Raw genomic sequence first — 23077 nt, forward strand, 5'->3', positions numbered from 1 at the left:
TGGAATGGATAAATAACCTGCTCAGTGCAGGAGTAGTGGTTTTACTTGTATTAACAGAGACAGGCCTAGTGGCTTAGCTGCCGTTTGGGTTCCTACATCCCTTACATGAGTGCCCAGGTTCAAGCCAGCTCCAATCCCAAGTCCCGCTTCCTGCTAATGCACACCCTGGGAGGCAGCAGTGATGGCTCGTGCTGTTGAGCCCCTGCCACCCATGTGGGGCACCTGCATCAAGTTTATGGCTCTAGCTGTGGCTTGTTCAGTCCCAGCAGTTGTGGACATTCAGGGAGTGAATCCGTGGATGGGAGATCTCTTTCCATATGACTGGCTTTCTCTCTCTCTTTCTGCCTCTCAAATAAATAAGATAAAGATGCATATTAACATTTAAAGAGGGAAGTAGAGAATAAAAGGGCTGAGGAAATGTCAAATGAGATTTCTGACTTCGTTACAACATTATAACTTTTTATAAGATGAGCGTATTGATATATATCAATTTCCTAAAATATCATTTTCTTTCCTCTATGTTGCTAATTCTATAGTTGGATGCTTTAAGCAGGCATATTTAAATTATTTAAGAGGGTGTTAAAATATATATATATATATATATATATGTTTAGGATTATGCAGCACTTTTGAGCATCAGTGAAAATTATATACCTTTCTGTAGGAAAATACATTTAAAATGCACTTTTAAAAAAATCAACAAACTTTTTAAAGAGAAGTAGAAGTTTTAGCTCCACAGCGAAACTGAACAAGTGTAGAGCTTCTATATACTCCACCCTCACACATTCCCAGGCTCCTCTCAACTATCAATGTCTGGTACCACGGTGGTAGATTTTGTACAATCAGTGAACTTACATTGGCACATTATCACCTGCAGACCACAATTTACATTAGGATTCACTCTTGGTGTTATATATTCTATGGGTTTTGACAAACATATGATAAAATGTATCCACCATTATAGCACCATCAAGAATACTAGAAATGCAAACCCTATAAAATGCAAACATTTTGAAACATAATCTCAGAGGCTCCCTGCCTCCCTGAAATCCAGTCACGGCCTCAGATTCAGAGTCCCGATTCCAGGAGAACAGGGATCTTCCACACGATCACTTGGGAACGACACTACTGCACTCTGTCCTGTCTTCCCACGCTGGACCAGGGTCCATATGTTCTTTAAGCCCCACACGGTGTAGACTCAGCATCTATCCTGAGAGCTTCCCCAGCTCTGGAGGAAATGGTAGCAGGTAGTTTTCTGCTAGATCTGGGAGAATCTCAACTCCACAGTGACATTTTTTTTTTTTTTAATTAGCAACATACCTCAGCAGGAGAACTATCTCCCCCATGGACAAGAGAATTATTCACCACACCTTTTAAATACCCATGGTAAATGAATCTGCAGACTTAAAAATGCAAGATCATGCTGTTTCTCTTTTTCTTTGATTTAATGACATTAATTAAAATATAAGGGAACCAAGTCATTCCAGGCTTGTTGCAGGAAAACATCATCTTAATCTTTGTAAAATAGAAATCAAAATCTCTAAGTTGGATTAGGGTTTTAGCTTGAAGATGAAAATTAATAAAATTATAAATAACATAATTATTTATATAATATAATTATATATAATATAATTAAAATTATATTCAGACATATAATTTTAATCACCAGGACCCCATTATGTGTCTTTGCTCTAGCAAAGAATAAACCATGTCATTTTTTCTGTGTAATATTTGCAATTTAACTTTGTAATCAAATTGAATTCTATTAACATTTCATTGGTACTTATTTACAAAGAGGAGGAAGAAAGGAAGAATAGCATATATTCCTTTATGAGAAAAATTGGCAAGGAGAAAAATGAGGAAGAAAATAACTTTCTTTGGGTTCTCAGAGCTAAGGAATCCCACAGTGAGGGGAGAGAAGTGGGAAAGAAGAGAGGAGGATGCATATTTTTATGTAATGATGACATTTGTCTTTTCTTGCAGCTTGGTAACTAAGGACACAGTCATGCCTTTTAGCTACAGCTCTAATGGTAGAAACTAAAAGAGTTCTTGAAAAAAAGTTCATGGAAACTGAAATTAAGGAGCTTATTTTGGTTAAAAAAATTTAAATCCATGAATTTTTATAATATACATTTTATGAATTTTTAATGAAAATGTTATACATGGATTTTTAAATTTGGGGACATCAAAATAAATTTATCTTTTTAACTCTGTTTTTCATGAATTTTTTGATGTACCCTTACACAGGGGTAACTTCAACTCCTTCATGATCTATGTTGCTAGAATTTAAGAGAAAAATGAGACTGGGAGAGAATTAAAGGAAAAACTCTCCTTAGCAGAAAAAGAAACATCTTTCTTTTCTTTATGCACCCACCTAGTAAAATTGTAAGCCTTTGAAAATTCTATCATGTTGTGATTTTCATTCTCAAGACATTCACAATCCACAGCATCAGTGACCCACAGTTTTGAGTCCTCCAGGACATCCTTAATCATACCACCATAGCAGGTTTCTCCCAGGCTTTAATCACGATGCTAATAACTGTAGTGTCCAATCAGCTCTTCAAAGTTGGCCTTTGGGTTAAAACAAACAGTGCTGCAAACTTTCCACTGCCCCTGCCAGTGGCACAGTCATCGACAATGCCCCACACACAAGGTTTTAGGAATCTTCAAAGCAGTTCCACAGCTTCACAAATCAGGCAAGCTGGAGTGCTTGCTGACTGCTCCTCCTGCTTGCTTGTCATTCCAGATTTCATGTCTGCCCAACCTCCAACATCGGTGGAGAGGGGTAATTGAAGGGGCTTTAGAGTCACAAAGACCTATGCTCAAGTGCAGGTCCTACTACCCCTGTCTGCCTGTGGACAGTCTACTCATGCTCTTTGAGCTTCAGTTTCCTCAACTGCAGAACACGTGTAAAACAGTCTTTCACACAGGGCTGTTGTTACAAGGAAACAGGCGACTTAGGCAAAGCCTGGGACATGTGAGTGGACATTGAATGCAAGTTAGCTCCACCATGTTCACACGCCCACACGCAGTCATTTCTTTCCTTTTCCTTACAAGATGCTCAAGGCCTCATGACTATGGAGTATTCCATTTCCATGTAGCCTGAGCTTGGAGGTGAGGAAGTCAGAAGAAAGACAGGGACTGTGTTACTCTCCTTCTCAAGGATCAGGGACAGTGCAGAGGTACACAATACAAACAGTGCTGCACACACGGAGGAAGGGTCCCAGGACAAGAGAGCTTTGTCCCTGACCAGGACTTTATTAGTTAACTAGAAGTTGCATCAGTCATGTTGCAACATCTCAGCAAAACAGGAAAGTCCATGGTACAAATGGCACAGGTTCATATTTCGAGTATTGGGAGGTGGAGGAGTGACACAAAGTTGAAAATGTACATCATTTTGAAAAATCAGAGCCAGAAACAGTATGATGGCTCCCCAGGCGTCTTTCCCTACCCCTACCCTTTATAGGGTCAGGAAATACATATATTTATTTAAATCAATTTCTTGAGATTTGATTTACATTTTTAAAAAAGCTGTGCATACAAGTATGAGAGTAAAAGTTCATGGGAAAATGGAATTAAAAGATAAGTTTATTTGGTACAAAAAAAGAAAGTTGACATCCATGCATACTTTTTCAGAATATATATTTCCATAGGTTTTTTTGAACTCTCTCATATTTAATGTAAATACCTTGAGGAGTTATAGCAAAGTATACACCCCCCAATCATGACTATAACTATACCATAAACCTACCCATAACTCCAAAAGTTTTCTCCTACTTTCTTGTTAATCATCAATATCATTTTAAATGTCCCTATCCCTTTTGTCAATACTGCTGTCCCAAGTGGTCCTAAGGCAACACCAGATCTCTTTAAAGCTCAAAGTTTGGGTGTAAGTCTCTCAGAGAAAGAATCCAAGGTGAGTCATTTGTCATTCCCCTCCTGCCCCTCCCTTCTAAATAAAAATCCAATTAAGAGAAGTGATCCAAATTCCACAGTTGCCTAATCTACTATTTCAGTAAACAGACAGGAAGATGCCTTATCTATATATTGAATCCTTGGACAACTTTAATAATAAAGTCCTTCCTTATATTTTCCATATTTTTAATATTTCCATGTGATACTTCCATCTGATATTAATATTAGAAATAGAAAGCAGTAGAAGAACTTACACCTGAAGTCAAAGAGAAAACTTTTTAAACCTATTCTTGTCCCAGGGAAAATTTTCATTTCAATAAAGCACAGCTTAAAGGTCCTACTCTTTCTTCTCAAGTCATCTGATATTAGCAATATTGCCAAACTCACATCAAGATTAAACAAATCACCAGAAAATAGGACACCACACAGGTCAAATTATGTTAACAGAGCAGAGATATTTCTGAAAGCTACTGTGTCCCATAGTTCTTCTTGGGGTATCACCATGTTAAAAGGACATTCCTAAATAACTTTTCAATAGGCTAAAAAACTGTTAGGCCCATTAAGTTCCACTTATTTTTGTTTTCAGAAATTTTTTCTTTAATCGTCAGGATTTTACATCAAATCCTAGTAACTTAGAACTCACTCATCAACAAAAATCACTGATGCCAAAGAGAAACCTTTAAGTGACTATTTGTCCTCTGTGGTCTTGAGACACACACTCCCACTGCCAGAGGAGTTGGGTACTTACTTGTATTATTTTAGGTCAGAGATGAACGTCCAAGGCCTGGGAGAATTCTGAGTCCAACCCTGCTCTCCAAACCCCAGCAAGTTTGTTACAAATGCCTGGAATCGGATTTCACATTGGGGCGAGTCAGGGAGACAGTGAGGTGAGGAGGAGGAGAGAATTCTAGTAGAGGCTGTGGATGATCACAGGCGGCCCCACAGCAGCATCTCTTCCTTGGCCCTGTGCCTCATGGACACAGATTAGTCATTAACAATCCTTCCCTGCTAAATGATATAAACACAGAAAGGAAACTTGGGAGGGCCTCGAGATTCCCAGGACAAACCCCCAGGGCGCCACAATAGGGCAAGAGATGAAACCAAGGGGCCCCACAGCCTTTTAAACACTTCTCTGGCTCTTTGTAGGCTCCTGGGTACCCAGATTTCTATACACATCATCTAAAACTGCCATCTTCCCCCCCTAGCTTTCCAATTTCTTTGAATAGTTCTAGCACTTCCCAGGACCGAAGCTAGAAACTCGGCCTTCTCGACCTTTCCCTCTCCCCAGCCTCCCATAGCAGTAATAACAGATTTGTGTTGATTCTATCTTTGGAATGTCTCTCATTTTCAACCCATCCCATTGCTCAGCTAATTTGGGCCTCCATAGCTTCCTTCTGAAGAAAAACACTGGTCTCATGACTCCTTTCTCTGCTCTGCTCTTCCTTTTCTGTTTTCCAAATTGCCGAACAATATAAAGCATGGGCTCTGGTCAGAAGCCCTCTCATTAGTTTCAACCCTAAGCAAGAATCTATGAGCCTTCATTTTCTTATCTATAGAATGTATATAGATGGGGCTGGCACTGTGGCGTAGCTGGTAAAGCCGTTGCCTACAGTACTGGCATCCCATATGGGCACCGGTTCGAGTCCAGGCGGCTCCACTTTCAGTCCAGCTCTCTGCTGTGGCCTGGGAAAGAAGTAGAAGATGGCCCAAATCCTTGGGCCGCTGCATCCACATAGGAGACCTAGAAGAATTTCCTGGCTCCTGGCTTTGGACACTCTCTCTCTCTCTCCCCTTCTGTCTCTGTATAGCTCTGGCTTTCAAATAAATAAATAAATCTTTAAAAAAAAAAAAAAGAATGTATTATAGGAAAGTTGTCCCATGGGCTGTGGTGAGTATAACATAAGCAGTTAAAATGCCCTGGCAACTCATGACTAGAGCCTAGGGAGATTACTGACGCCATGAACAGGAGTGTCAAATTGTTAAGTCAGCAACAGGAGTCACTGTGTACTTACATCCCATGTGGGATCTGTCCTTAATGTGTTGTCCAATGTGAAGTGATGCTATAACTAGTACTGAAACAGTATTTTTACACTTTGTGTTTCTGCATGGGTACAAACTGATGAGATCTTTACTAATTATATACTGAATCGATCTTCTGTATATAAAGATAATTGGAAATGAAAAAAAAAACCTGGTGTTAATTGGAAATGGCATAGAAAATTAATTAATTTTTTAAAAAAATATTATGTAGGATCTCTGTCTTTAATGTGCTGTACACTCTTATTTAATACTATAACTAGTACTCCAACAGTATTTTTTTTCACTTTGTGTTGCTATATGGGGGCAAACTGTTGAAATCGTTACCTAATATATACTAAACTGATCTTCTGTATATAAAGAGAATTGAAAATGAATCATGATGTGATTGGAAGGGGAGAGGGAGCAGGAAAGGGGAGGGTTGTGGGTGGGAGGGAAGTTATTGGGAGGGGGAAGCCATTGTAACCCATAAGCTGTACTTTGGAAATTTATATTCATTAAATAAAAGTTTAATAAAAAAATGTTTAGAAAAGTTCCTGTCATATAGCAAGAATTCAATACAATTTAGCTATTATTATTTCTTTCCTCTTTTAGTAGAACCAGCATTGATTGATTGTCTGCTTACTATACCCAACAAATCCCTAGTGCTCTCCTAATCAAAAATCACCAAAAGAATCTCATTGCCTTAAAATGAACATGGAATGCCTGACATTTAGAACCCTACCTCCACCCTGACACCTAGCCCCAATATATTTTTCTAGAATTTTCTCAATTCCTGTCTTCATAGACCCCCAGCCTCTGCCCACATGTAACAAGTTATCTAGCCTCCATGCCTTTGCACAATATCTTTTTCCAGGTCATTCTATATGAATTACCTTTCTTTCAAACCCACATGTCTTCCAGGATGGAACAGAGGTCAAAGTCTCCCTGAAACCAGCCTGATGTCTCATCTGCCCCCCACTCTGCTCAACAAACTCCCCTGATCCCTTGTGGTTCCCCTAACTCTTCTGACCTTATATATTGTAGTCTTCTTACATCTTTTTATGAGAACAACATTTCCTGCAGACAGTACAGTAGCAAATTTGCCTTGGTGTCCATCCCTTGGCTTAGCACAGTGCCTCTCATAGAAAAAGGATTGCATAACTATTTGTTAACTCAGTCAATGAAGTTGCTAAGAAATGAACAACTTTCCAAAATAGTATATTGTGTGTGTGTGTGTGTGTGTGTTTTCCTTCATAAAATCAGTTAGTGGAAGGCCAACATTCAAATCTGTTGGGAATGTATATTTTGCTTCCCGTGTTAAGTAGCGTATATAGATCCTATGGTCGCACTCCCTACTACAGAGCATCTCCTGGCCCCTTTTTCATAAGGAAGAGGGGGAATCCTGCCTTGCACATCTGAAGAGACTTTATGCTGACAGTTGTTGTGCTCTGCTGCTCTGGGTTGCCCCCCAGAGACTTCAATGTGACCCTGAACCTGGTTAGAAAATCCATTAGAAAATGCTTGAATTTCCCCTTCAAAACATATGCATTGACTCTTATACCTGCTCACCACCTCCACTACCATCTCTCTGGTCTAAGCCAGGTCGATCTTACTGGATTCATGCCATAGGCTCCTAACCAGCCTCCCTAATTCTGTGTTAGCACCCTGTAGTTCACTCCTGGCACTTCAGTCAGGGATCCTATTAAAACAAAAGGATGGTGCCACCACTGAAAGACTGAAGGATTCTCCCATTCAGTCCTTACAATTAGGAGCTAGGCAGTAGCATCCCATTTTTACAATGGAGGAAATCAAGCCTGAGAGATTCGGTGGCTCATCAAAGGACAAAGCAAGTCTTAAAACTCAGACTTGTTTTCTTTAAAGCTGATATGCTTTCCGTTATACTTCACTCTGCTACCAATCCAAGAAAGTGAGATCAAAATATTTATTCTGTGACATGCTTATCGGTATTGGGATATTTTAATTAATAGCTGACTAGAATAGAGATGAAAGAAGTCATTAACATATTGTTGGTGATTAACTGGTACAATATTAGAAAGCCATCTTGCAGAAAAAGATCTCCACCCAAAGAAATTATTTTTTTAATTAATGCTCTGACTTCTTTACCTTCTCCAAGATTCTTTCTTTTTAATTGAAAATTCCCCCACCTACCCTCATGAATTAGTTCACAACTAGGTTTCTTTGAACATCAGCATATCGAGGGTGCAGCCCAGCCCAGAATCAGAGCCAAAAGACATAATCGGGCACTCAGCTTCACCTGGGAGGGGGGTGACTGCAAGGGGGACACTGAGGTGGACAAAGAGGCAAGGGGACAGACCATGAAGAACTGAGCTGGCCTCTTTCCTTATTGGCTCAGGCCTGGCTGTGAGTGTGAGTCTGTCCGAACACTGCATCTGTGTACTGTAAAGTATTTGGTATCTGCAGCCTTGATTAACTTCTCTGCGTTCTTAGAACAAGACAAAATTCCCAAGACCCTAAGGAAATGTGATAGGGGCAATGCTGGAAGCCCAGGTGTTAAAAGAGGCTGGGTTTGAGTCCAGACCTTGGTCTTATCATGTGACCTTGTACAAGTAAATCTCTGGATCTTAGCTTCCTCATCCAAAAAAATAACATAATAATGAGAAAGAAATGCACACGTCATAGGGTTACTGTGAAGATAAACAGGAAACAGCACATGAAAATGTGTGTTTAAAAACCATCAAAGCAAAGCAACTGGCAGGCTCCACCAGATGAAGTCTTTTCTTTCACTATTTTATGATTATCATCTTTCACTTTATGTATTTTGGGGGTAAAAATGGAATTTTCCAGAAGATAGTGTCTGTATTGAAGTCCACCCACCTCTGCAATCAGCTCTGATAAGGGAGTTTTTGAAGTCCCTAGTGCACATTGTGATCACAACCTTTTAAAAAGAAAATATTCACAAACTGCTTTATGGGACATATAATCATGAGATAAAACACTGCTCTCTGGTACTTACGAAGGCCCAAATGAGGAAGACTCATCCTATGTCAAATACACACTGCTTACTCTATCTTCCTGTACCCTCTTCTTTTTGGAGGAACCCTTTGTTTACTTATACAAGTTAAATTAATCAGTAGTCATTGTAGAAAAATTACAAAATTCAGATAATCAAGGGCTGGCATTGTGGCACAGCAGATGAAGTTGCTACCTGCAACACTGGCATCCCATATGGGAACCAGTTCATGTCCCAGCTGCTCTACTTCCAATCCAGCTCCCTCCTAATGACCTGGGAAAAGCAGATGGCCCAGGTGCTTAGGCCCCTGCCACCCACATGGGAGACCTGTATGAAGCTCCTGGCTTCCTCTTGGCCCAACCCTGGCCATTACAGGCATCTAGGGAGTGAACCAGTAGGTAGAAGATCTCTCTTCCTCTCTCTGTAACTCTAATTTTCAAATAAATAAATCTTTTCAAAAATTCAGATAATCAAAGAGGGAAACAAAATCCACCTATAATCCTATAAATTATAGGCTGTAGATTCAATTATGTCTCCTCAAAATTCAAAAGTTGAAGCCCTAACCCTAAAGATAACTATTTGAAGACAGGACCTTTAATAAGATGATTAAGGTTAAATGAGGTCACAGGGTAGGACCCTCATGTGATAGGACTGGTGACCTCACAATAAGAAAAAGATAAAAGAGAGGAAGAGCCATCAGGAGTGTGCGAGCACAGACAGGGCCAGGTGAGGATGCAGGCAGAAGATGGCCTCCTGCAAGCTAAGGAGAGAAGCTTCAGGGGAAAACAAACCTGCTAATACCTTGATCTTGGACTTCCAGCCTCCAGAACTGTGAGAAATAAATTTCTGTTTTTTAAGCCACCCAATTTATGCTAGAAGCCACTTTTTAATGGTTGCTATGTTTTTTACTAAACATGTAAATGCAACATGATATATCCACGTTTTTTCTCTTTTATAAAAAAAAGGCATCATAAAGTACATACTGTACTGTATCTGAACATTACAGAAATATTTTAGCATGTAACACTAAGTATTAATAATCACGTTTAAAGATAGAGGATCTTTAAATGTCTTGTTGACAAAATTTAGTGGCAGTATATCCAATTCGTTGGTACATGCCTTCACTTGGCCAATTCCCTACTATTGAACATTTAGCTTGTCTCCAATTTCCCTCCATTATAAATGATATTGCGTTGATCATCCTTCGTGGCTAAGTCTTTGCCTGATAATCAATGGTTATTTCCCATGTCTGATTTTCAGAGATAGAACTGCTGAGTCAGAGTGGAGAAACATTTTTAAGACACTACAGTTAAGTTAGTAAACTGCTTTCAGAAAAGTTGTGCTAACTTATAAATGCCCCAGTGGGGTCCAAGTGAGTCTATTTCCTACCTTTAAATAAGTACATCAGGGAATTGGCTCTTTTCTCCAGAAGAATTTTCCTGTAAGATAGTCCTAGTCATTATCAACCCATCCAACAAAGATGTTCCATGGACATTCAAGAAGTATTTTTTGAACCATGTGATATGACCCATTAGTGGGTCATAAAATCTATTTATGGGTTCATGACTGGTGTCCACTGGTATTTCATGAAGAGCATTGCAAATACTTACATTGTAATAACAAGGGTAAATATCAATTACTGGAGCTTTTGTTTCATTGGTATATACGTGTGTGTTTGTGTATGTTGATGTGACCCAGATTTAAATGTAACACAGTTATAAAGTCACAGTTTAGAAAGATTGACAGGTTCTGAAAATTCACTGAATTAAGGCCCAGAAGACTTGGATGCTGGGCATAATTTGGAGGGGAAAGAGACCAAGGGAACAAAGAAAGGATATGCTGCCCATTTTCCTTCCTTATCTGAAAAATCATGTTGATTGAAATATGAGAGAGCTCTTCAAAAGTATACAAAATTAACTATTAAAAAATTATAACGTTTGTCATGGTTTTATATAAAAGAAGAAGTTATAAATTTCAGGGTGTGGAAATAACTTGTTTTACCACTTATTTTAGTCAAATTATTTTTGTCTAGTTTTCCTTCTTACTACCAATATTTAATACTCTGTAGTCATTGTTTTGAAATTCCTAAAACTTTTTCATCAACTGGCCCATATTTTTATTTTGATTGAATTCCATAAATTATGTCTCATCCATTAACTCCTACAAAATACAGTCTTCCTGATAAAAAAGTGGAATTTTTTTTTGCACTACTGAGAGCTGAAGCAAGAACTTTCAGCCTTGGTGGACAAGGTATGTGCTGCCTTGAAGGTTTACTGCATAGACGGACCATTTCAAAGAATCAGCTGTGCACTAGAACCACCATAAGAGAATCTCTAGCTGTTTAGAACTTCTGTTTTGCCCAAGTCATGTGCCAAATTGTTCCAGCCCCAGCTGGAGTAGATTGTTCAAACTGTATTCAACTCTTATGAAAAAATCGTCTTAAAACAGGCTGACCTACTTAATGCCATGCACTACTACGTGGGTTAATTGGGTGTGAAACATTCATAGCAGGTTTTCAATAAAAGATATAGTGGAAAGATGAAGGTCATTGTTGGGTATAAGTGCTATATTACATCTAACCTGCATTTAAAACCCACACATGATTAAAAAATAATAAGTGGAACAAACAACCAAATTTGAGAATACAGCCAATTTTATATTGGGAGAGATTTTCATCTATTTGGAAAATGTAGCTGATAACGGAGATAAAGCTATTGTAGTCAGAAAGGCCAAGGTTTAGAACTTCGCAGTGGTGGTCACGATGTGTTTACACTCTATCTTTTGTGTTTCAAGGGCTGGGAATAGGCCATGACCATGGAGCTGAATCATATATGATGAAAATCATGATATTGGTCACCTTAATAATGAGTCTGAAACAGAAGAGCCAACCAGGCACCAGAGAAATAAATCTGTTTTCACACAGAAAACAAGCATTTATGAAGCATGTACTACTCAAAGGTTTTGAACACCCCTTAAAGAATCTCCTGATTAGGAGAGGCGGCAAGATGGCGGAATAGGCAGGAAGCACACTTAGTCCGGGGGGAGAGAAAGTTTAATATAAGTGGAGATACTGCAGTGTCAAGGAAGAGTAGGGGATGAAACAGCAGAGGAAACTCTTCCGGAACTAGTGATTCACAGTGGACCTGCGTGGAGAGCGTGGGAGCCCAAGTTCGGGACACCAGCGGCAGACTCAACGCACCAGCGCTGGAACGCGAGGTGAGCCGAACCTCCATAGCCCGAGATACCAGCAGGCAAGCGGAAAGAGGAGGCTAAAGGGAACGAGGCTTGAAACTCCGTGGGGAAAAGTTCACCAGGCTAACTAGAAGAGAGAGAAGAAAAAATAAAAAAAGTGACTGATACGGACACAAGTTTCTCTCTCTCCGCTCACCTCTCACAGGCGAGCAAGACAGAGCAGGCGCCATTTTGGACATACGTCATAAGCAGGGCGACCTCAGGTCTGCACCAGCCCTGAGCCTAGCAGAAAAACCTGACTCTGTGGGGAGGGGTGAAATAACAGGAGATTAGCATCTAACTTGGCAACCCAGTGGGAGACTGCAGGAGAATTGGAGCCCACACTGAGGGCAGCACAGATTCCCTGTGTGGTCCTTGGGAAAGAGCTTCCGATCTCTGGCTCCTGTGGGTATATCATTTGCCTGCTAACTACCTCCAATTACGTTCAGCTGTGCGGAATTACTTCCCTTTTAAATCAAAAAAAGAAAGAGAGATTTACCACACCTAACCTGGGAGTGTCATCCTTGACACACCCTCAACCCTGAGGAACCAAACACAGCTCTCAGTCCACACTCATCTCAAGCCTCTAAGGCTCCACTGAAAGCAGACAGTCCACTTAATATAGAGCCATAGTGTAACAAGAAAAAACACCACAGTGAAGAAACCAAATATCTCCAACATGCCAAACAACAAACGCAAAAACCAAGCTAACAAGAACAAGGAAGAAACTATGACGCCCCCAAATGAAAAAGACACCCCAATTCAAGATTATGAAGATGATGAGATCGAAGAAATGCAAGAAGCAGATCTCAAAAAATTGATAAGAACATTAAGAAGTTCTCAAAAACAAATTCTTGAACTACAGAAATCCTTCATGGACAAGATAGAAAATCTCTCTCGTGAAAGTGAAATATTAAGGAGGAATCAAAATGAAATGAAACAACTAGTGGAACAAGAAACTCTGATAGTGACTAGAAATCATAATGAAATGAAGAGTTCAATAGATCAAATGACAAACACATTAGAGAGCCTTAAAAACAGAATGGGCAAAGCAGAAGAGAGAATATCAGACTTAGAAGACAGAGAACAGGAAAGGAAACAGGCAAACCAAAGAAAAGAAGAAGAAATTAGAAATCTAAAAAATATTGTCAGGAATTTACAGGATACTATTAAAAAACCCAACATTCGGGTTCTAGGAGTTCCTGAAGGCATGGAGAGGGAGAAAGGATTAGAAGGCATTTTCAGTGAGATACTAGCAGAAAATTTCCCAGGTTTGGAGAAGGACAGAGGCATCTTAGTACAGGAAGCTTATAGAACCCCTAATAAACATGACCAAAAGAGATCCTCACCACGACATGTTGTAATCAAACTCACCACAGTGAAACATAAAGAAAAGATCCTAAAAGGTGCAAGAGAGAAACGTCGGATCACTCTTAGAGGATCTCCAATTAGACTCACAGCAGACTTCTCATCAGAAACCCTACAAGCTAGAAGGGAATGGCGAGACATAGCCCAGGTACTAAGAGAGAAAAACTGCCAGCCCAGAATACTATATCCTGCAAAGCTCTCATTTGTGAATGAAGGTGAAATTAAGACTTTTCACAGCAAACAGAAACTGAAAGAATTTGTTGCCACTCATCCTGCCCTGCAAAAGATGCTTAAAGATGTGTTACACACAGAAACACAGAAACATGGTCACCAATATGAAAGAAGGTAAAGGAAGGAAACCTCACAGCAAAAGATCACAGGAAGCTCAATTTCTCTTTGACATAGAATTAAACTCTGATGCTCTGTTAAAGCAATGTGTTAAAGTAATCTATTATGTTCTCTTGATGTCTGTTAAATTCTAATTGTTCAAAAACAGCTGAATTTTTATTAAGAGCTATGGGTTATTTAAATATGTGCTTTTTTCAAAAATTTGAATATCTGCTGCTCATAAAACTAAAGCGTTGTTGGTTCTGTGTTTAGCTGTCCTCCTATAGGTTCCTATGGACTTTTTCCAGCCACTTTTATTGTATTCAGTACTTTGGGATGGCTCTGTAAACAGATGAAGCCAATAATGTATTAACAGTACCAACTGAGAGAAAGTATGGTTAACTGAGGTTACTAAAAACAAAAAGCAATTCAAATCAATTGGCAATCTACAAAAAGAGTTAAAGATTTTAAAAGCTATTATTAAAATTGATGTATTGGTCTATTATGCTATATTATATGTGTGTACATATTGTATGTCCACATGGGGAAATTTTATTAAGAGTTTTATTTTAAATGGCTTATAGATAAGATTGTCCATAAATTTAAGCTGCTAAAATCAATCAAAGATACATTTTAATTTGTGGGACCTGAATCTGTGTATCATATGTTTTAGACTTGTTGGTAGAAAGAAACTAAAAACATTTTAGATGGTTGTGCTTAAGTTTACTGGCTAAACAAACTACACCATGTTAGATATTTAAGAGGTGTTTTCAAATACATGATTCTTAAAATTTATAGAAGGCATTGGACCTTCTGGTAAATGTTTTCTTAAGTTGTTATCTAATGGTTGAAACGGTTTGCTAAGTATTCATGTGATATTGCTATTGTCAGCAAGCTATCTAGGACTTGCTCCCTCATTTCTCTATTCTAAGCCCAACTTGTTCTTTCATTTCTCTATTCTCTTCAAGGTAGGAAACTAATTCTATTATGAAGGAATCTGTAGGATGCACAATTTAATCTTTAGACCTTATAAAAGAGATGGCTAACATTTTTCTGCAATAGCATAGCCAAAATAAGAACTCAAATAATAATCTCATAGCTAGATTCACTTCGCCATCAGCGAAGTATACAGTAAGTAGAAAAAACCCCCCTTTCAGACCAAAGGGAAAGAAAGTTTTAAAGTGAGAATATAATTTTCCTCATGGGCATTGTCTACCTTAGAAAAACTCCTACAGAACATGCCTGTGACTATAGACTTGTAGTTCAGGCCACCGAAGATTAGAGATGGGACACGGGCACTCCCTTGACTTGCATCCTCTGGTCTGCTTTAACACAAACCAGGAGGAAAAGAAAGCTAGGCATCAGAAGCAATGGGTGGCAGGCCTATTAATGGCTGATCTGTACAGTGATCTGCCCTCAAGGAGACCCAACAGGCCAGTCCACTGCAGTGGCTTTCAATGTGGTAAGCCTGGGCTTCAGCAGAAGTCAGCTTGTGAAGAGCCCTGGCAGCTCTGCCAAGAGTTGGATCACTGGTAATGGACCTGCCCTGGAGTCGAAGGATGCCCAGGTCAGAGCCACAGATCTTATTGGCTCTAAGCTGAAAAGCCCTTCACTCAGCCCAACTTCCAAAGTGACCACTGCAGCTGAGGGGATGGTCAAGTAGGGTCAGCAACATTGCAGGCAGAACTGTACATTTCTTGTTAGAGATGCCACCTGCCTTTACCTGGCCAGCTCTCCTCCCAGGCCAGCCAAGTAATGAAAGTCAACAGAGTGCCTTCCCCTAGGAGGTTCACACCTCCCTTAGGATATACCCCATGTGAAGAGATAGATAGGTCTGGGCCTCTGAATTTACAAGGCCTAAAGCCCAACAGATTATTATCAAGCCCCTTCTATCAGGTTCTATTTGCCTCTCAATCAGAAAACTTAATTGTAGCTTAGACAGCACCTTTCTTAGCTCCTCTAATAATGACTCTGTCCTTTGTTCTAGGCCCTGTCTAGTGCACTTGGGCCTCATTCCTTTGTAATCATAACCTCTACTCTACCACCAATGGCTCTACTCCCAACATGTGTGTACTGATGGTCCTCTTCCCCACTTAATGCTGTATAATTGTTCAAACCTGCTAAATGCCACTCTTAGGATCATTGGTTACTATCCTCACTCTGTCTTTTATGACCTTGTCTAAATATGATCAGAGTCGGTGAACTTGGAAGGCTTCCATAGCCTTGGCAACTCATGACGACAGCCTAGGATGGTTACTGGCGCCATAAACTAGAGTGTCAATTTGTTGGGTCAACAACAGGAGCCACTGTGCACTTGCTCCTCATGTGGGATCTCTGTCCTTAATGTGCTGTACATTGTGATTTAATGCTATAACTAGTACTCAAACAGTATGTTTCACTTTGTGTTTCTATGTGGGTGCAAACTGTTGAAATCTTTATACTAAATTGATCTTCTGTATATAAAGAGAATTGAAAATGAATCTTGATGCAAATGGAAGGGGAGAGGGAGCGGGAGGGGGGAGGGTTGCGGGTGGGAGGGAAGTTATTGGGGGGGGGAAGCCATTGTAATCCATAAGCTGTACACTGGAAATTTATATTCATTAAATAAAAGTTAAAAAAAAAAAAGAATCTCCTGATTAGACACGGTACACATGATTGTTTTCTTTCTTGCATGCTCTCAAAGTACCCTTGCTTACTCTGTAGGTAAGTACTGTGTGGTTTTTGTTTTTAATTTATGTATCCCTAATCTCAGAATAACACCAAGCCTGCTGTATGCTCAATGAATCTCTATAGTTCTGTGAAAGAATTAATGCAGGGCTAGCATTGTGACATAGTAGGTAAAGACACTGTCTTCAATGCCGACATCACATATGGGTGCCAGTTTGTGTCCCAGCTGCTCCACTTCTGATTCAGCTCCTTGCTAATAGCTCGGGGAAAAGCAGCAGAAGATGGCCCAGTGACCTGGAAGAAGCTCCTGCCTCCTGGCTTTGGCCTGGTCCACTGCTGGCCATTGCAGCCATCTGGGGAGTGAACCAGTAAATGAAAGATCAATTGATTGATCTCTGTCTCTCCCCAACCCCACTCCACAACTCTGACTTTTAAATAAATAAATAAATCTTTTTAAAAAAAGAATGAATGGTGTGTGATAAATGAGAAGCTCACATGAATCAATAAGAAGACCAACAACACAAAAGAAAAGAGGGTAAAGTATATGAAAAGATAGTATGCCATTAGGGAAGTATAAATGACTGTGAAACATACAAAATGACATTCAAACTCAATCATAATAAGAACCATAATAAAAGACAAAAAGAGAAGCCTACCCCAGAGTCCCTGTCCACTGCTTCATGATTTTCTGCAGTCTCTTGGCAAAAATGCCACTGATAATGCTGTTCTGAAGAGACTGGAACAGAAGGTGCAAAGACAGATCAAATCATGGAACACTGAGTCCCATCAGTTAGGTAGATGGTCCTATCCACTAAATGCAGTCTCCTGACAGAAAGCAGCCAGTTGTTCTTCTCAAGAGGAAAACAATTTTGCGGGCAACTTTGAGAGTAGAGAAGAAATTTTGAGTGGAAAATGCAAAACTGAAAAACTGAAAAAAAGAGCTAATTGACACAGAAATTGCAAGTGGAGTAGAGCAAACACCATTCCCATCTGGAACTCCTCTGAAAGCTAATTCTATAGTTTCTGAAAATGTGATGTTGTCAACTCCAATAACAACTGCATCTTCTGATGCCAAAGAACAGATAAAAGAAGAAGAAAAAAAAAGGTTAAAGAAAAAAATTGAAAGGAGAGAAGAAGAAAACCAGCAATCAATAGCAGGCACTGTGAACTCCAAGCCTACAGATGTTTCCATTTAGGTCTTCAAATTGGTTGTGTCATTACTGCCAGAAAACACTGATTCAGATTCTTTGTATGTGGAAAAAGATTTGGTGAAACAGCCCCAGGAACAGTTGTCAGTGGCCTGATCAATCAAGTTCCTTTTGAACAGATGCAAAATCAGATTTACTGGGAAGCACAAAATCTGTATAGATGAGGGGAACACAATCTCAGGCAATGGTGATATTTGCTAGCTCAACAGAGAAAGTTGAAATCTTGGCTTCTACTCATGTGTCTGTATCTGGAGACAGAATGACTTTTGAAGCCTTCCTGGGAAAACCTGGTAAGGAACAAAATGCTAAGAATACTTGGGAGCAGATTCAGTTTGATTTTACACCAATGATGCATGCATAGCCACATGCAAAGGAGCTCCCTTAGAGGTGAAAGATAAGGGAATGTGTAGGGCTCACAGTGGACCAACAGTGGAACACAAAAAAAAATCTTCTGCTATTGAAATATATTGAAGAAAACAATAAAAAGAAAAATGTTCTTCACTTATACCTTAAAAAAGAGGAAGTATAAAGGGGTATTAAACACATTAAAGAAAACATTGAAACGCAATCATAAGAGAAATGGACATTAAAATTGCACTAAAATATTTTTCTCCTATCAAGGGGCAAAGATAAAAAGAAGTTCACTAACATTTCTTGCTGGGAAAACTGAAGAAATGGGTACTCTAGATATTGCTGGTGGGGGTAAAAACTGACACAGTCTCAAAGGACAAATTGCAAGTGTGCAACCTTAACCTAGCAATTCCACTTCCAGGCATTTATCCTAAAATATATATGCTAAATGATGTTTGAATACATAGCTGACTTCACCTGGTATTCTCCAGAACTCCTTGTTGAAATACTGAAATGCTTACTTATTAGTAAGTAGTACTATCCTAAGCCTACTTAGTAGACCACAGCTGCTCAGCCCTTTAGACCCTCCCCTAGATTCTCAAGACTGGTTGTAACCGGCAACTCAAGAGGTAAACATCTGCCCTGACACCACAGGGGGCTTCTGGGACCACATTTCAGCACTATGGCCAGCGTCAGCCTGACTAGTCAATGACTAAGCTGTAACAGTTGTTAAATATTTGGGTATCATTCCTGTGTTCAAAGTCATTCACTGCAACACAGAACCCAACAGCAAAACTTGGAAGATCACTTTATCAACAGCCACATTTAAGTGGAACTTACTATGTGCTTTACACTAGCTTAAATAGTTTGCATGGATTAGCTGATTTAATCCTCAGAACAACCCTAAGAATAAATCCTATTATAACTCCCATTTTATAGATGAGAAAACTGAGGCACAGAAAAGTTAAGTTGTACAAGTCTTATAGCTAATAAGTGTTAGAGCCAGAATTCTATCCAGGTAATCTTATTCCAAAGTCTATGCTTTTAAAATCAAATATCTTTCCATGGTTATTAATGAAATAAATCAGAGTATATCACTGGAATTAAATACTATACAGTCATAAAGAAGCTCTATATCAAATCAGAACGAGAGCCCGGTGCTGTAGCATAGCAGGTAAAGCCACTGCCTGCAGAGCTGGTATCCAATATGGGCACCAGTTCTAGTCCCTGCTGCTCTACTTCCGATCCAGCTCTCTGCTATGGCCTGGGAAAGCAGTAGAAGATGGCCCAAGTCCTTGGGCCCCTGCACACATGTGGGAAAACCTGGAGGAAGCTCCTGGCTCCTGGCTTTGGATCAGCCCAGCTCCAGCTGTTGTGGTCAATTGAGGAGTGAAGCACAGGTGGAAGACCTCTCTCTCTCCCTGCCTCTCCTTCTCCTTCTGTGTAAGTCTGACTTTCAAATAAATAAATCTTTTAAAAAAAATCAGAATGAAATACTACCTGAGGGATATCACTAATTGAACAGAAAGTACAGAAAAATGTGTTATAGTTATCCAGTCTGTGGATAACACATATATATACATGAAAATACTTCAAAAATTTCATGGAAAATAGAATTAAAAGATAAGTCTATTTTGGAGCAAACAAAATTGTTGAAATCCATGCATAGTTTTTTTTTTTTTCATAATATGCACTTTCCATGGACTTTTTTGAAGAACCCTGGTGTAAGAAACTGGTAGCACTAGCCAGATGCTTCTAGGAGGCAAGTATTAGGAAAAACATTTATGCATGTGCTTTTTTGTACCTTCTGAATTTTATGCCATGTAAATGTATTGTCATTTTAAAAATTAAACTACAAATTAATAATTTAAAAATGATGTAACATGTATATAAAAATATGAGGCAGAAAGCAAACAGAATTTAAAAATAGAAAAGGAACACAGCTGGTCAGATGCAGGTATGAGTCCAAACTTCCGGTCATCACAAATAACTGAGCATTCAAGCAGGGCCCTTAAAGTTGGGGAAGTTGTAAGAATATTTGGAGAGTTGGGGAGGGGCTTCCCAAAGGGAGAAGCAGAGTCAAGGAGGCTCTGACAATGTTAACAATAGCAAGCCACAAATGTGATGATGGCCACTGGAGGCACACGTGCCCTGTACGGTGTGAGTGGATGTGTGGCCGCTGAGATCTGTACCTGGAAAGATCCAGGAGATGTTGTCAGGGCACCTTCTGAAGGCTGAGTGCAGACTGGAAGTCAGCCCAGTGGCACCCATCATAGGCAAATTCAGAGGAATATAAACTAGAAGTGCCCAAATCTCTTCCTGGCCCCCGCACCCTGTGCTGATAAGGAGTTAAGCTGTGTATCCTCAAGAGACTGCGCAAGGAACAAAAGAGTAATTGAAGGGTTGGGAGAAAATAGGGCCGAGGAAAACTGGTTCAAGGAGCTGAGATTGTTGATTCTGAAGGAGGACAATTACTGTCCCCTACTCGACAGCACATCATTGTCAATAGGATGTGACCAGCTGTTCTTTGCTGCCACAAAAGAGACAAAGAGGAAAAGGGCCTGGACTGCAGCACAAGCAATTTAAACTGGATTCAGAGAAAAGCTTTGCCAGGGGGAAAAAACTTAAACACCAAGGGAACAGATTCCAAAGGAAGATACAGTATCACCATACCTGCCTAGGGATCAGATTTAATGATGCAGAAATCTACTTGGGTTTAAATTCTCTTTCTGCTAGGCAATTCAGTCACCTTTTCTGTATGCCAGTGTCTTTATCCTAAACTGAGGGGGAATAATGCCAACTTTATAAAGTTGTCATAAGGATTACAAGAGATTCTGTGAATAAAGCATTTAGAAGAATGCTTAACATGCAGAAAATCCTCAACAAATATCCGAGCTATTTGCCCTTTAAGATAAAAGAGACAGTGTCCATTAACCACAAAAAGTCTTAAGTGATTTAGACTCCCCAGTTGGCTGCAACAGCCAGATCTGCACCAATCAATCCAAAGCCAGGAGCCAGGAGCTTCCTCCGGGTCTCCCATGCAGGTATAGGGGCCCAAGGACCTGGGCCATCTTCTACTGATTTCCCAGGCAACAGCAGAGAGCTGGATCGAAAGTGGAGCAGCTGGGACTTGAACCAGTGCCCATATGGGATGCTGGCATCGCAGGCAGCAGCTTTACCCACTATGCCACAGCTCTGGACACCAGAGTTTATTAATGAAGTTTCAACTTCTCTGGAATAAAAGTTAGACCATTCATCTCATCTGCTTTGGTTCAAGGAGTTTTGCTGTCAATCATTTTTCCCAAAATCATACTTTTTTTTACAACCTCACTCTGGACTAGTGTGTAAAGAGCAGCATTTTTCAAAACTCTTGGACTGTGATCCACAGTTACAAGTAAATTTCATAGTACCACACATCACATATACACATTCATACACATGTAACCAAAGCAAAAGCTTGCAAGAAAGACTTTCTAGTTGACATCATCAGTTTCATATTTTCTGTTTTATTTTACTCTACTCCATTTAAAAAAAAAAAACACTTACCCTGACCCACTAAGGTTGATTTTCTGACACACCAATAGATTGTGACCCATAGTTTGAAAAATGTGTGTGAAGTTTAAAAATTGTGATTCTTACAATACTGGACAGGTTTCTTAACTTCTCTGAGACTCCACATGCTCATCATTAGAAAGACGATTAAATTATCTCTATCTTAATGACTTGTGAAATATAGTTTAGGATACTAAGTGCACTGTGCCCAACATTTATCTAATAGACTCTCCTCAATAAAAGGTGATGATGGGGTCAGTGCTGTGGCATAGCAGGTAAATCTGCTGCCTGCAATGCTGGCATCCCATATGGATGCCAGTTTGAGTCCTGGCTGCTCCACTTCTGATCTATCTCCTTGCTAACATGCCTGGAAAAGCAGCAGAAGATGTTCCAAGCCCGTGGTGGATGGGCCCAGCTCTGGCCATTGTGAATATTTGGGGAGTGAACCAACAGATAGAAGATCCCTCTGCCTCTGTCTCTGCCTCTCAAATAATTAATATTAAAAAAAAAGTTGATTATGTCAATCAATGGCTGCCACAAAACTCTGACACTAATGGTGACCTTAGGTTCCAGCCCAGAGCCTTATTCACAGGTATTCGGAAGGTATCCTTACCAGTGCTGGTGCTTGGGTTCTGCATCAATAACACATGCTCCTTAGCAAACCAAGGGGAGAGGTCAAAGCAACCAAAAACCACTCAGGGACTGTACTTGGTATTAAAGCCCAGGAGAGAATAAGGGTTCAAGAGCTGCAGTGAGAAAAAGGCAAATGACGTCCCGGATCCTCCATTTTAAAGGCAGAGTAGACAGGATGTGTTTAGAAGAAAAAAGAAACTGCATTCCAAGCAGAAATTTTTCAAAAAAATGGTTAGATATTTTGTTTCTTAAAGGATTACAGCTTAGATGTATTGAAAAAATTAATGTGAAAGAGCTCTTTCTCCAACAAGGACAAATGAAAGAATTATCACTAGAGTTTGAAATATACTTCCATAGCAAGTTGCAATGTTTGGGGAATTTTAGCCATAAATATGCATCCTATGCCCCTTTAACCTGGCAGTTGTAATTCCTACCCTTGATCTCAGATGAACTAAATGAAGACAATTTTCAAATTTTGCTTGTAGTCATGTCCATAACTCAACGAAGACCAGTTGATATGGGTAAGGAGGCAGCTAGCAAAGACAAGCTAAGGTCACCAGACCCTCCCTGAAGCCCCACCTGCACTGCTGCCCCACATGTATCACCCAACCCCTCCTTTTTCTGTGCAGTGGAAAACCCCAGCTTCTGAGGTTTCACCACTTAGAAACAGTGCCAGCCAAAATAGCCAACTTGGCTGCCAGCTGTGTCTCCTCAACTACCTTTGGATCATTATAAGCTCATTATGATAAAATTACCATGGTTGACACACCTACTGCCATCATGCAGTTGATACCATAACACTTTCAGGTTTTCA

At 39.8% G+C, this 23077-nt stretch overlaps 1 protein-coding gene and 1 pseudogene across 3 annotated transcripts in view; one reads left to right on the forward strand and one right to left on the reverse strand.

Moving 5' to 3' along the window:
• The window catches only part of NR1H4 (nuclear receptor subfamily 1 group H member 4), an 88787-nt gene extending 83949 nt beyond the window's left edge, over positions 1-4838 (reverse strand). For 2 of the 3 annotated variants that reach the window (XM_062203059.1, XM_062203060.1), the window contains exon 1: positions 4664-4838. The gene's annotated coding sequence lies outside the window, so the exon portion shown is untranslated. The remainder of the gene's footprint in view (positions 1-4663) is intronic. The other variant, XM_062203061.1, reaches the window with a different exon arrangement.
• Positions 4839-17199: 12361 nt separating this feature from the next.
• On the forward strand, positions 17200-22834 carry LOC133767989 (aminoacyl tRNA synthase complex-interacting multifunctional protein 1-like; annotated as a pseudogene).
• The last annotated feature ends 243 nt before the right edge of the window (positions 22835-23077 follow it).

The sequence above is a fragment of the Lepus europaeus genome, chromosome 10, assembly GCF_033115175.1.
Source record: "Lepus europaeus isolate LE1 chromosome 10, mLepTim1.pri, whole genome shotgun sequence".
Classification (NCBI taxonomy): Eukaryota; Metazoa; Chordata; class Mammalia; order Lagomorpha; family Leporidae; genus Lepus; species Lepus europaeus.